Below are 14268 nucleotides of genomic sequence, written 5' to 3' on the forward strand. Positions count from 1 at the left end.
CAAGACCCTTCGTCAGGCATGTGAAGACGTCACACATGCCTGATGAAGGTGTCCTGCGTGGCTCCGAAACGTTGCACCTTCCATTGTGAAGTGATCTTTTTTCATTAAAACTTTTTGGATGAAAATGTTGGCGAATATGTACGCTGATTTGATGTTTCCAGGACCCAACTGGTAATCGCTGCAGCACCCACCATTTTATGAGCCATATATACCAGGAACGTGTGCCATAGGAATATTGATCAAACAGCTCTGAAGGTCTGGCATGGTATTCCCGGAACTTCAGGGCTCAGTGTGAATATTTCTAAACACCCCAAGTCTAGGAGATATTCACCTATAATAAGGCTTACCTCTAGGTACAAGTTCACAAATTGAGTTTTAAGAACTACCACTTTAAGAACCTCTGTCAAGATTTTATTGCTGCCTTGCAGAGGAGACATCTCTTCACTTCCTGTGTGGTCAATAAGATGGGTGATGAGGGGATATCTCCCGAAAAGATCAGGAAGATATCTCCAATACATACCAGACTGGAATTTACCCAGACGTGAAAACTTGCATACGTTCAGCTATCAAAAAACAAGCATAGCGTTTTGGAACCAGCAAGGGTCCTTTTATTAGGCAGTGATATTTTTGTCTGATGAAGGGATCTTTGGCGGTTCTTCAGGCTGGGTTCACATACCTGTGCGGAGCAGCTCACAGCAGGTGTCCAGTGCATCCTTGTTCTCCGCTTCAGGTAGGGATGCACCAATATAATTTTTTTTAACGAGTGCAAGTACCGATACTTGTTTTTTTAGTACTCACTGATACCTACCGCAACTGTTTTGTTTTCACTTCAGCTGTCAGCAATGGTATAAAGCAGGGATCCTCAAACTACGGCCCTCCAGCTGTTGTGAAACTACACATCCCATGAGGCATTGTAAAACTCTGACATTCACAGACATGACCAGGCATGATGGGAATTGTAGTTCCTAAACAACTGGAGGGCCGTAGTTTGAAGACCCATGGTATAAAGCATTGAAAAGTTATTTACAAATTAAATTATTTGATTTTTATTTTGAATTTTGCGCTTTTTAAATGTGAAATGTGTAAATATAGGTTAATATATATGTGAAAAAATATTCACTAACAAAAAAAAAAAAGTTTTAATTGTTTATCATTTATAAAATAGATGTGAACTAAAAAAAAAAAAAAGCAGGAACATAATAATTAAATGGAGGAGAATAGGGAGTTAATTAATTCTGATTAAAGTAAATTGAGGGTTAATTTGTTCATCCCTTTGATCTGCAGATGAATAAACAGAAAGATACAAAAAGAAACAATGTTTCTTTTTATTTTAGTGTTTCAGCAACTGAGCAATGTTGTTAATAAACATTGCCATCTGCTTCTTTTTTTTTCACAGCTCCAATTACCAGACTTCTTTAAGGCCCCTTTCACACACGCGGATGGTATGTCCGTATTTCATCCAGCCGTTTACGGATGAAATACGGGCATACATTCATCCCTATGGGATAGCGGGTGTCTGCGCATGAGCATCCGCAGACACCCGCTATTGTCCGCCTCCGCAATTGTCCGATTCTGCAGACGGAGGAAAATCCTATTTTTCTGTCCGTCTGCAGAGCGGATCGGATGAACACGGACAGACGGTCCGTGCTCATCCGATCCCCATAGAGGAGAGCGGAGAGCTGACAGGGCGGTCTGTGCACAGTGTGCGGAGACCGCCCTGTCCGCCGCCGGCTCAGCGGGGACAACGGAGCGATCCCCGCTGAGCGAGTGGATCATCACGGGGCGGATCATTACTGATCCGCCCCGTGTGAAAGAGGCCTAACACTTTAGCTGTCAACAGGGGAGACCCACTGGCAGGTTTTTGGCTGAATTCGGACCTGAAAACGAACCAGAAGACGCACAGGACTCCTGTGCAATTCCCTCCGCAGCCGTCTGCTCCATAGAGAGATGGTCAAAGGTTCCTGACATGCAAATTGAATGCGGTGAAACCTGCATCCAATTTGCAGTAGTGTGAACTCAGCTTAAATGTTGTACATTGTTATTTGACACCCAAATAAATTGCTTTTATTGCAAAAATATTGAGGTGTGCTGGCATCATATTTTCTTCCATCTTCAAAATGGAGACCCCTATAACAATAAAACCAGACACAGCTTCTAATCTGTTGAAGCCGCCTTTTAATTTTGCAGTCAGGAGGTCATTAACAACTTTGGTGCAAATTGTTCTTTTAGGATCCTGAGGCCAATTGCACACCCAGAACCACTGGACTAGAGCTGCATAATTAATCGTTAAGGAATCGAGAGCGTGATTCTACCCCCCTCCACATCTTAAAAAAGCATTTCCTTGATTCTGTGCAGAGAGTTCTTTGCTGAAGCCAACAGCTGTGGGGGGAAAAGTGCTGCCAAGTTTCTCACAAAACCCCTAAAGAGAAACATTGTAACATATAGTTCTTTTAGATCAAAGGGATGAACTTAGGTCTATAAATGAGGGCAGTTTAACCACTTAAAGACTAAATCTTTTTTGGCACTTGTTGCTTAGAAGTTAAAATCATTTTTTTTTGCTAAAAAATTACTTAGAACCACCAAACAGTATATATATTTTAGCAGAGACCCTAGAGAATAAAATGGTGGTTGCTGCAATAATTTATGTCACACTGTATTTGTGCAAAAAATACACTTTAATGAATAAAAAAAAAAATCTAAACAGTAAAGTTAGCCCAATTTTTTTTTGTATAATGTGAAAGATGATGTTACGCCGTGAGAATTGTGATCTTTATTCTAAGAGAAAAAATTGTGATTGCCATTTTGGCCAGAATAGTGCTCCTCTTCACTGGACTGAAGCATGCATTTTTGAAGGCTGTGGCTCAATCTGTGCCAAAATGAGAAGTTCTGGATGCAGAGTTGGCTCTGCCTTCTACTCCTAGAAATACCGTTTGCCTGGATTTGTGATGGAGGGATGACATGTGAAATTTTGAAATCAAAAACTAAAGTACACAGCAAAATTGGTGCAATACAAAATATTCTTGGGATGGGACTTTGTATATACCCCCAGATGTAATAATACCTTATTTTATAAAAAAAAAAAAAAAACAATTTTTTTTATTTGTATATGAAAAAGACATAAAAACACGTCAATCATCTCCTATCTCATAAAAAAAAAAACATTACAAATCTTGTGCATATACTCGGCCATAAGTATCTGGAAAACCTCTCTGGGACAACCTGCTAGGGGTGTCTCAGATGTTTAGAAATAGGGTTGATACGTTTTCATACCTCCCGACATTTTGAGATGGGAATGAGGGACACCTACTAGCAAATGTATGCAGACAAGTGCTTTTTTTTTTTACCACGTCTATTCCTTTATATTGGCTTTTGGAATTTACAAATGCAGCAATTTAGAAATCAGATGAAAGGTTTAGCGCTGGGAAACACTTTTTGAAAGATATAATGTGCATTTTATATACAACTATATAGATCAGACCAAAATGAGGGACAAATGAGGAGGAATGAGGGACAGAGGGACATTGCTCCAAAGCAGGGACAGTCCCTCGAAACCAGGGACCGTTGGGAGCTATGCATTTTTCCTGGAATACCGCTTCTCCAGAACCTCTTGCCTTTCTTTTGTTTTACATATAGTACAATGCGTTAAAACTACAAACAAAATATTCAAATTAGTAACATAAACAAACATAGTTGCATACAATAAAAATAAAATATATAGGTTCAATGGAATATAAGGAACGATCAGCCAACTATATGATGAAAGGTAAATAATATTACCTAAAAAATATAAACGTTAGCATCCACATGGCCAGGAAGTAGTGCTGTTTTCCCAAAAGTGGGATCTGGGGTGGCCCATGGGGAAGGGGTAAAGGGTACTCCCTTTTTTGGATTTATCAGCTTTAGTTCGCTTGATTCTCCTTATGCATGGTCATCTGCGGAGGTTTGCCTTTACGCCTTCCCCAGTCTTCTATTGTCCAATTTTGGTGAGCTTGTGCAAATTGTAGCCTCAGTTTCTTGTACTTAGCTAACAGGAGTGGCACCCAGTGTGGTCTTTTGCTGCTGTAGCCCATCTGTTTCAAGGATCGATGTGTTGTGCCTACAGAGTTGGTATTCTGTATACCTTGGTTGTAACGAGTAGTTATCTGAGTTACTGTTGCATAGTTAGTCAGGTTGGGAAAAAAAAACACAAGTCCATCTAGTTCAACCAAGAGAAATAAAAAATCATACAGTCCCATTCTGTTGCCTATCATCTCAAACCAGTCTGCCCATTTTCCTCTGACCTTTGACATCAACAAGGTATTTTTGTTCACACAGCTGCCGCACACTGGATATTTTCAAACCATTCTCTGTAAACCCGACACATGGTTGTGTGTGAAAATCCCAGTAGATCAGCAGTTTTTGAAATACTCAGACCAGCCCGTCTGGCACCAACAACCATGCCATGTTCAAAATCACTTAAATCCCCTTTCTTCCCCATTCTTAAACTCGATTTAAACTTCAGCAAGTCGTCATCTTCATCGTGTCTAGATGCCTAAATGCATTGAGTTGCTGCCATGTAATTGACTGATTAGCAATTTGTGTTACAAAGCAATTGAACAGGTGTACCCAATAAAGTGGTTGGCGATTATGTATATATGTATACTAGATTAACAAAAGTATTGGGACACCTGCCTTTACACACACATGAACTTTAATGGCATCCCAGTCTTAGTCCATAGGGTTCAATATTGAGGTGTCCCACCGTTTGCAGCTATAACAGCTTTAACTCTCCTGGGAAGGCTGTCCGCAAGGTTTAGGAGTGTGTCTATGGGAATATTTGACCATTCCTCCAGAAGCGCATTTGTGAGGTCAGGCACTGATGTGGACGAGAAGGCCTGGCTTGCACTCTAATTCATCCAAAAGGTGTACTATCAGGTTGAGGTCAGCACTCTGTGCAGGCCAGTCAAGTTCTTACACCCCAAACTTGCTCATACATGTCCCTATGGACTAAGACTGGGATGCTATTAAAGGGGTTGTAAAGGTAAAACTTTTTTTTTATTTTAATGCATTTTATGCATTAAGATAAAAAACATTCTGTGAGCAGCAGCCATCCAAGCACCCCCTAATACTTATCTGAGCCCAACCTCTATCCAGCAATGTCAAAGAGTGCCTCGGCCGTCTCCCTCTTCATTGGTAGAGACACAGCTCCATTGGATCCCACTGCTGTCAATCATAGTCAGTTAGCCAATCAGGAGAGAGAGGGGGTGGGGCCAAACCGGGCCTCCATGTCTGAAAGGACACAGGGAGCTGTGGCTCAGCTCGGGTGCCCCCATAGCAAGCACTGGGCAGGAGGGAGGGACCAGGAGACCCGAAGAAGGACCTGAGAAGAGGATGATCTCTGCTGCTTTGTGCAAAACCACTACACAGAGCAGGTAAGTATAACATGCTTGTGATTTTTTTTTTATATAACAAAAACAAAAAAAAAACACAAGACTTTACCAATGAGCGTGTAATGGTAGGTGTCTAGAAAACACATTTAAAAAAAAGTTATAAATTAATTTGCATTTTAATGAGTGAAATAAGTATTTGATCTCCTATCAATCAGCAAGATTTCTGGCTCCCAGGTGTCTTCTATACAGGCAACAAGCTGAGATTAGGAGCACTCTCTTAAAGGGCTGGAATGGGCTACAAGACCATCGCCAAGCAGCTTGGTGAGAGGGTAACAACAGTTGGTGCGATTATTGGCAAATGGAAGAAACTGTTACTCTGGGGCTTCATGCAAGATCTGACCTCATTTAGTTTCAATGATCATGAGAACGGTGAGGAATCAGCCTACAATTACACGGGAGAATGTTGTCAATGATCTCAAGGCAGCTGGGTCCATAGTCACCAAGAAAACAATTGGAAACACACTACGCCCCAAAGGACTGAAATCCTGCAGCTCCCGCAAGGTCCCCCTGCTCGAGAAAGCACATGTACAGGCCCGTCTAAAGCTTGCTAATGAACATAAGAATGATTCAGAGGAGAACTGGGTGAAAGTGTTGTGGTCAGAGGAGAGCGAAATCGAGCTCTTTGGCATCAACTCAACTCGCCATGTTTGGAGGAGGAGGAATGTGCTGCCTATGACCCCAAGAACACCATCAAACATGGAGGTGGAAACATTATGCTTTGGGGGTGTTTTTCTGCTAAGGGGACAGGACATCTTTACTGCATCAAAGGGATGATGAACGGGGCCATGTACCGTCAAATCTTAGGTGAGAACCTCCTTCCCTCAGCCAGGGCATTTAAAATGGGTCATGGATGGGTCTTCCAGCATGATAATGACCCAAAACACACAGCCAAGGCAACAAAGGAATGACTCAAGAAGAGGCACATTAAGGTCCTGGAGTGGCTTAGCCAATTGTCCAAATCATTTGGTGGAGGGGGGATTATGCTGTGGGGGTTGTTTTTCAGGGGTTGGGCTTGGCCCCTTAGTTCCAGTGAAGGGAACTCTTAAGGGCGTCAGCATACCAAGACATTTTGGACAATTTCATGCTCCCAACTTTGTGGGAACAATTTGGGGATGGCCCCTTCCTGTTCCAACATGACTGCACACCAGTGCACAAAGCAAGGTCCATAAAGACATGGATGAGCGAGTTTGGGGTGAAGGCACTTGACTGGCCTGCACAGAGTCCTGACCTCAACCCAACAGAACACCGTCGGGATGAATTGGAGTGGAGACTGTGAGCCAGGCCTTCTTGTCCACATCAGTGCCTGACCTCACAAATGCGCTTCTGGAAGAATGGTCAATCATTCCCATAGACGCATTTCTAAACCTTGTGGACAGCCCAGAAGAGTTGAAGCTGTTATAGCTGCAAATGGTGGACCAACCCAATATTAAACTATATGGTGGGGATACGCAATTAGCCGCCCTCCAGCTGTCGCAGAACTACAAGTCCCATGAGGCATAGCAAGACTCTGACAGCCACAAGCATGACACCCAGAGGCAGAGGCGTGGTGGGACTTGTAGTTTTGCAACAGCTGGAGGTCCGCTATTTGCATATGCGCGTGTGTGTATATATGTATATATATATATATATAGCATATATATATATATATACCATTTGAGCAGATTAGCCTGAAAACCATTTGAGCAAACCTCATGGTCAGTTTATACATAACCTTCCCTATAGTTTCTATCACACATTCCTCATTGAGATTACACTCTATTAGGATCCTGCTCTCACCCACACAAATCTAGATAATCCTAGAAATCCATCTCCGCAAAAAGCCGCTTTTATTTTAAGTCGACTGCAGGCTAAATGGAAAACTCCAGATGAAAACAGAAAATTCTAGCAAAATATATACATTTAAATGTAAGTGACCTATAATAGACATTAGTTCTTGAAGTAAAGGATGACATGGACAATCTCCTACCGTAGATTGGAAGCTCTAATGAGCAGGACCCTCTGATTCCTCCTGTATTGAATTGTATTGTAACTGTACTGTCTGCCCTCATGTTGTAAAGCACTGTACAAACTGTTGGCTCTATATAAATCCTGTATAATAATAATAATGTGCCATCATTCTCAGTGTGATCGCCAGCCAGTGGCATACCTAGAATATCCACTTGCTGACTGCAATACGTATACACGGCCTTGAAAAAGTATTCACACCCCTTGAAATTTCCTACATTTGTCTTTTGTTACAAACAAAAACGTACATTTATTTTGTTGGGATTTTATGTAATAGACCAACACAAAGTGGCACATAAATATGAAGTGGAAGGAAAATGATTAATGCTTTTCAAAATGTTTTACAAATAAATATCTGAAAAGTGTGGTATGCATTTGTATTCAGCCCCCCTATACTCCGATACCCCTCACTAAAATCTAGTGGAACCAATTGCCTTCAGAAGTCACCTAATTAGTAAATAAAGTCCACCCGTGTGTAATTTAATCTCAGTATAAATACAACTGTTCTGTGAAGCCCTCAGAGGTTTGTTAGAACACCTTAGTGAACAAACATCATGAAGGCCAAGGAACACACCAGACAGGTTAGGGACAAGGTTGTGGAGAAGTTTAAAGCAGGGTTAGGTTATAAAAAAAATATCCCAAGCTTTGAACATCTCACGGAGCACTGTTCAATCCATCATCCGAAAATGGAAATAGTATGATATAACTGGACATGGCTTGTCCACCTAAACTAACAGGCTGGGCAAGGAGACCATTAATCAGAGAAAAATGCCAAGTGGTTCACGGTAACTCTGGAGATCCACAGCTCAGGTGGGAGAATCTGTCCACAGGACAACTATTAGCCCTTGTACACGCGGTCGGAAAATGTCCGATCGGACTGTGTTGTTGGATAATCCGACCGTGTGTGGGCTCCATCAGACTTTTTCCGTCGGAATGTCCGACCAACAAAGTTCGAGAGCTGGATATAAAATTTTCCGACAACATGATCCGATCGGACTTTGTCCGATCGTTTGTAGAGAATTCCGATTGGACAAAGTGCTACGCATGCTCAGATCAAATTACGAGACCAAAGCTATTGGCTACTAGCCTGAACGTAGTCCCATCGGAAAGAATGAACGCCATCACGTTCCGAACAATCAGATTTTCCAACAACTTTGTCCGACAGTGTGTATGCAACACCAGTTTCGGAAAAAATCTGACAGATTTTGTGGTCGGAATCTCCGACCGTGTGTACAAGGGCTTAGTCTTGCACTCCACAAATCTGGCCTTTATGGAAGAGTTGCAAGAAGAAAGCCATTATTGAAAGAAAGCCATAAGAAGTTCCGTTTGCAGATTGTGAGAATCCACGTGGGGGACACAGCAAACATGTTGAAGAAGGTGCTGGTGCTGCAGGTCAGATGAGACCAAATTTTAACTTTTTGGCCTAAAAGCAAAACACTATGTGTGGTGGAAAACTAACGCTGCACATCACTTTGAATACACTATCCCCACTGTGAAACATGGTGATGGCAACATCATGTTGTGGGGATGCTTTTCTTTAACAGGGACAAGTAAGCTGGTCAGAGTTGATAGGAAGATGGATGAAGCCAAATACAGGGCAATCTTAGAAGAAAATCTGTTATGCCGTGTACACACGACTGGACTTTTCAAGGGACTAGGTCCGACAGTCTTCCCGACGGACATTTTCGGCGGACTTTCTGAATGAACGGACTTGGACACACACAATCACACCAAAGTCTGACGGATTCGAACCGGATGACGTATGACCGGTCTAGAATAAGGAAGTTCACAGCCAGTAGCCAATAGCTGCCCTAGCAATGGTTTTTGTCCGTCAGATTAGCATACACACAAATGTTTTTCTCGGTCTGGCAGGAAAATTTAAAACATGTTCTATTTCTAAAGTCCGCAGGATTTTTGCCAAGCAAAGGTCTGATGGAGCCCACACACAATCGAATTGTCCGACGGATTCATTCCGTCTGACCTTTGCTGTCAAAAAGTCAGATCGTGTGTACGCGGCATAAGAGTCTGCAAACTACCTGAAACTGAGGCGGGGGTTCACCTTCCAGCAGGACGACCCTAAACATACAGCCAAGGCTACAATAGAATTTGTTTAGATCAAAAGCATATTCATGTGTTCGAATGTCCCAGTCAATGTCCAGACCCAAATCCAATTGAGAATCTGCAGCTAGACTTGAAAATTGCTGATCACAGATGCTCTCCATCCAATCTGAGCTTGAGCTATTTTGCAAAGAAGAATGGGCAAACATTTCACGCTCTAGATGTACAAAGCTGGTAGAGACATCCTCAAAAAGACTTGCAGCTGTAATTGGTGCGAAAGGTGGTTCTACAAAGTATTGACTCGGGGGGGGGGGGGGGGGGGGTTGGGGGGCTGAATGCAAATGCACGCCACACTTTTCACATATTTGTAAAACATTTTGAAAACCATTTATCATTCTCCTTCCACTTCACAATTCTGTGCCACTTTGTGTTGATACATCACATAAAATCCCAATAAAATACATTTACATTTTTGGTGGTAACATGACAAGATTTCATGGGGTATGAATACTTTTTCAAGGCACTGTATATACATTGCGGCTTGCAAGTGGTTTACCGGGGTTATGGCTGAAGTTATCAGCCATAACCCAGGTATTTTTTTTCTCAGCCAGCAATGTGTTCTCATGAAAGCGGTCCATTAGGAATGTGATCACTAGAGTGGAAAAAAAAAATTATTTATTTTTTATATATGTATACACAAAGATTTTGTCATTTTATTTCTATTTTAAACTGGGTTGTTTTACAAAGTGAGTGTTTACATTTACTTTAAACCACCTCCTGTCTGCCGTATAGCCAAATGACGGCAGACGGGGTGCTCTCTTGTTCTGGGACAATGTCATATGACATCTCCCCAGTCTCACAGCGCAGCCATCACAGGTGCACCGTTTCCCCGGGACACAGCGCAACACCGATTTCAGTATAGAGCCAATGACACGGCTCTTTACCCATGTGATCAGCTGTGTCCAAATGCTGGTTATTGTCTCTCCTCACCTCACATGGACAGAGTGTGAGGAGAGGAGAGCAGATCAGCAGTATCTCCACACAAGGGAGACTGTACAGATAATCAGTGCAGCCCCAATAGTGCCCAGCAGTGATGCCAGTCAGTGCCCAGCGATACCAATCTGTACCCATCAGTGATGCCAGTCAGTGCTGCCTTGCAGTGCCACCCATAAGTGCTGAATATTAGTGCCTAATCAGTGCCAGCTCAACAGTGAAGGATAAAAATGATTTACAAAATAAACTAAAGACTTTTTTTTTTTCTGTCTTTTTTTTTTTTTTAGCTAAAAATAAAAAACCCAGCAGCGATTAAAGCGGGATTCCGCTGCCGTTTTTTTTTTTTTTTTACCTGTGTCACTGGTGGGCGATTCCTACGGTGTCTTTGCAGTCACGATCGGTGTCTTTTTAACCCCCCGGCGTGAGGATTTCATTGCTAAGGAAAAACTTTTAAAAAAGCAGTCCGGCGGTTTCCATTTTCACTGTGGGCGTTTGAAGCCCACAGGCATTTACTTCCTGGATGCGATGACGCTGAGCTCCCAGCATCCACCACTCCATCTCGCACATGCTCATTGAGTGTCCTCTTTGTTTTCCTTCCTCTTACCTCGTGGTAATGGTGTAGTGTCACAGTTTGCTGCCTATCACAGGATGGTGCGGAAGTGACGTTGTTGCGTACTGCGCATGCGCGATGCGTTCCAAACGCTCGCGCCGTGCGTTCCAACATAGTTTCGGCAATACAGTTCAGCGAAACCATCACATAATGTTACGGAAGTGATGTTACACACAACACAAACACGGGCCACGTTGTTGCGTACTGCCCATGCGCGATGCGTTCCAAACACTTGCGCCGTGCGTTCCAACATAGTTTCGGCAATACAGTTCAGCGTAACCATCACATAATGTTACGGAAGTGTTCGTTACAACACTAATACTTCCCTTGTTACCTAGTAGGTTTTGCATTGCTGGGACTTGTAGTGCCTATCCTGAGCTACATGCTTCAATGTTCAGTGTCCTCATCCCTATCCCCATGCTTCAATGTTCAGTGTCCATACTTATCCCCGTGCTTCAATGTTCAGTGTCCTCATCCTTATCCCCGAGCTTCAATGTTCAGTGTCCATCCTTATCCCCGTGCTTCAATGTTCAGTGTCCATCCTTATCCCCGTGCTTCAATGTTCAGTGTCCTCATCCCTATCCGCGAGCTTCAATGTTCAGTGTCCTCATCCTTATCCCTGTGCTTCAATGTTCAGTGTCCTCATCCCTATCCCCATGCTTCAATGTTCAGTGTCCTCATCCCTATCCGCGAGCTTCAATGTTCAGTGTCCTCATCCTTATCCCTGTGCTTCAATGTTCAGTGTCCTCATCCCTATCCCCATGCTTCAATGTTCAGTGTCCTCATCCCTATCCGCAAGCTTCAATGTTCAGTGTCCTCATCCTTATCCCTGTGCTTCAATGTTCAGTGTCCTCATCCCTATCCGCAAGCTTTAAATGTTCAGTGTCCTCATCCTTATCCCTGTGCTTCAATGTTCAGTGTCCTCATCCCTATCCCCCTGCTTCAATGTTCAGTGTCCTCATCCCTATCCCCCTGCTTCAATGTTCAGTGTCCTCATCCCTATCCGCGAGCTTCAATGTTCAGTGTCCTCATCCTTATCCCCCTGCTTCAATGTTCAGGGTCCTCATCCTTATCCCCGAGCTTCAATGTTCAGTGTCCTCATCCCTATCCCCCTGCTTCAATGTTCAGTGTCCTCATCCCTATCCGCGAGCTTCAATGTTCAGTGTCCTCATCCTTATCCCCCTGCTTCGATGAGGACACTGAACATCGAAGCATGGGGATAAGGATGAGGACACTGAACATTGAAGCTTGCGGATAGGGATGAGGACACTGAACATTGAAGCACAGGGATAAGGATGGACACTGAACATTGAAGCTCGGGGATAGGGATGAGGACACTGAACATTGAAGCAGGGGGATAGGGATGAGGACACTGAACATTGAAGCTCGGGGATAAGGATGAGGACACTGAACATTGAAGCAGGGGGATAGGGATGAGGACACTGAACATTGAAGCTCGGGGATAAGGATGAGGACACTGAACATTGAAGCAGGGGGATAGGGATGAGGACACTGAACATTGAAGCTCGGGGATAAGGATGAGGACACTGAACATTGAAGCTCGGGGATAGGGATGAGGACACTGAACATTGAAGCTCGGGGATAGGGATGAGGACACTGAACATTGAAGCATGGGGATAGGGATGAGGACACTGAACATTGAAGCATGTAGCTCAGGATAGGCACTACAAGTCCCAGCAATGCAAAACCTACTAGGTAACAAGGGAAGTATTAGTGTTGTAACGAACGGCCCAGTGTTTGTGTTGTGTGTAACTTCACTTCCATAACATTATGTGATGGTTTCGCTGAACTGTATTGCCGAAACTATGTTGGAACGCACGGCGCAAGTGTTTGGAACGCATCGCGCATGCGCAGTACGCAACAACGTGGCCCGTGTTTGTGTTGTGTGTAACATCACTTCCGTAACATTATGTGATGGTTTCGCTGAACTGTATTGCCGAAACTATGTTGGAACGCACGGCGCGAGCGTTTGGAACGCATCGCGCATGCGCAGTACGCAACAACGTCACTTCCGCACCATCCTGTGATAGGCAGCAAACTGTGACACTACAATGGCAAAATGGCAATTTCGGACACGCCCTCGTCACGTGACCGGCGTCCTCCTTCCGAAATCTCACGAGATTTCGGCATGACTGTGTCCCCCACGGATTCCTGGGAAATAGCTAAAAAAGTTCCCAAGGGATCATTGCGAAGCCGATAAACACGCCTACTCCCACGGGAGGAGAGCCCGGAAGTCGGCATAAACATTAAAAATAAAAAAAGGTAAGTACTGCATATTATTTTATTTCAATGGTCATAACTGCATCTATGTTCCAAAGCCATTTGAATAAGATGAACTTGCAATTTTCTGTACAAAACCGCTTTAAATACCACCAAAAGAAAACAATGTGTGTGAAAAAAAGTTAAACATTTAATTTGAGTACAGCATTGCATGACTGCGCAATTGTCAAAGTGTGACAGTGCTGAAAATTGGCCTGGGCAAGAAGGGGGTGGGGTAAAAGTGCCCAATATTGAAGCAGTTAATAAGGAACTATTGCTTTTGATCTGCCACTTTGATGAACTGCATATTGTGAGGTACGATCTATCCTTTCCTAGACTGATTATCCTCTTGAAGTATGCTGGATTATAATACAGTCAGTCAATGGGCCCTTTATTGCTAGGAACATTTCTAGCTTCTGGCATTTACTGGAAAATTATGTAATGAAACTATAAATATACACAATGTACAATGTCCACCTTTTTTGTTCAATGCTTTGTACATGTACAACAAAAGATCATGCACAACTTTGGGGGAAATCTGATGTACTGTATATCAGGGCATGTAAAAACCATTGCAACTTTTTCGGATGCATCTCTGTATAAGTGTCATGTAGTGCAGAGTTTTCACAGCTGTGCAGTCTGAATAGTCACAGCTGTGCTGTACAAACATTTCTGGCTGCATTGTATACTCCCAGAAACGCGTTATAATCACCAGCTAATAACTGGCTGAAAGCTTCCCACACCATAGCAAAAACAATCAATAGTCTACATTTCCATTGCCACTCACCCCACATTTCATGAAATACATCTGATTACTCAGAGGTCTTTTCTTTTTTAAATTCATTTTAATTTTCAGAGCTAGCAATATTAACATTTAGAATAAAAAAAAAAAAA

Source organism: Lithobates pipiens, unplaced genomic scaffold (genome assembly GCF_037356315.1).
Source record: "Lithobates pipiens isolate NorthernLeopardFrog02 unplaced genomic scaffold, aLitPip1_a1.2 Scaffold_8, whole genome shotgun sequence".
In the NCBI taxonomy this organism is placed as follows: Eukaryota; Metazoa; Chordata; class Amphibia; order Anura; family Ranidae; genus Lithobates; species Lithobates pipiens.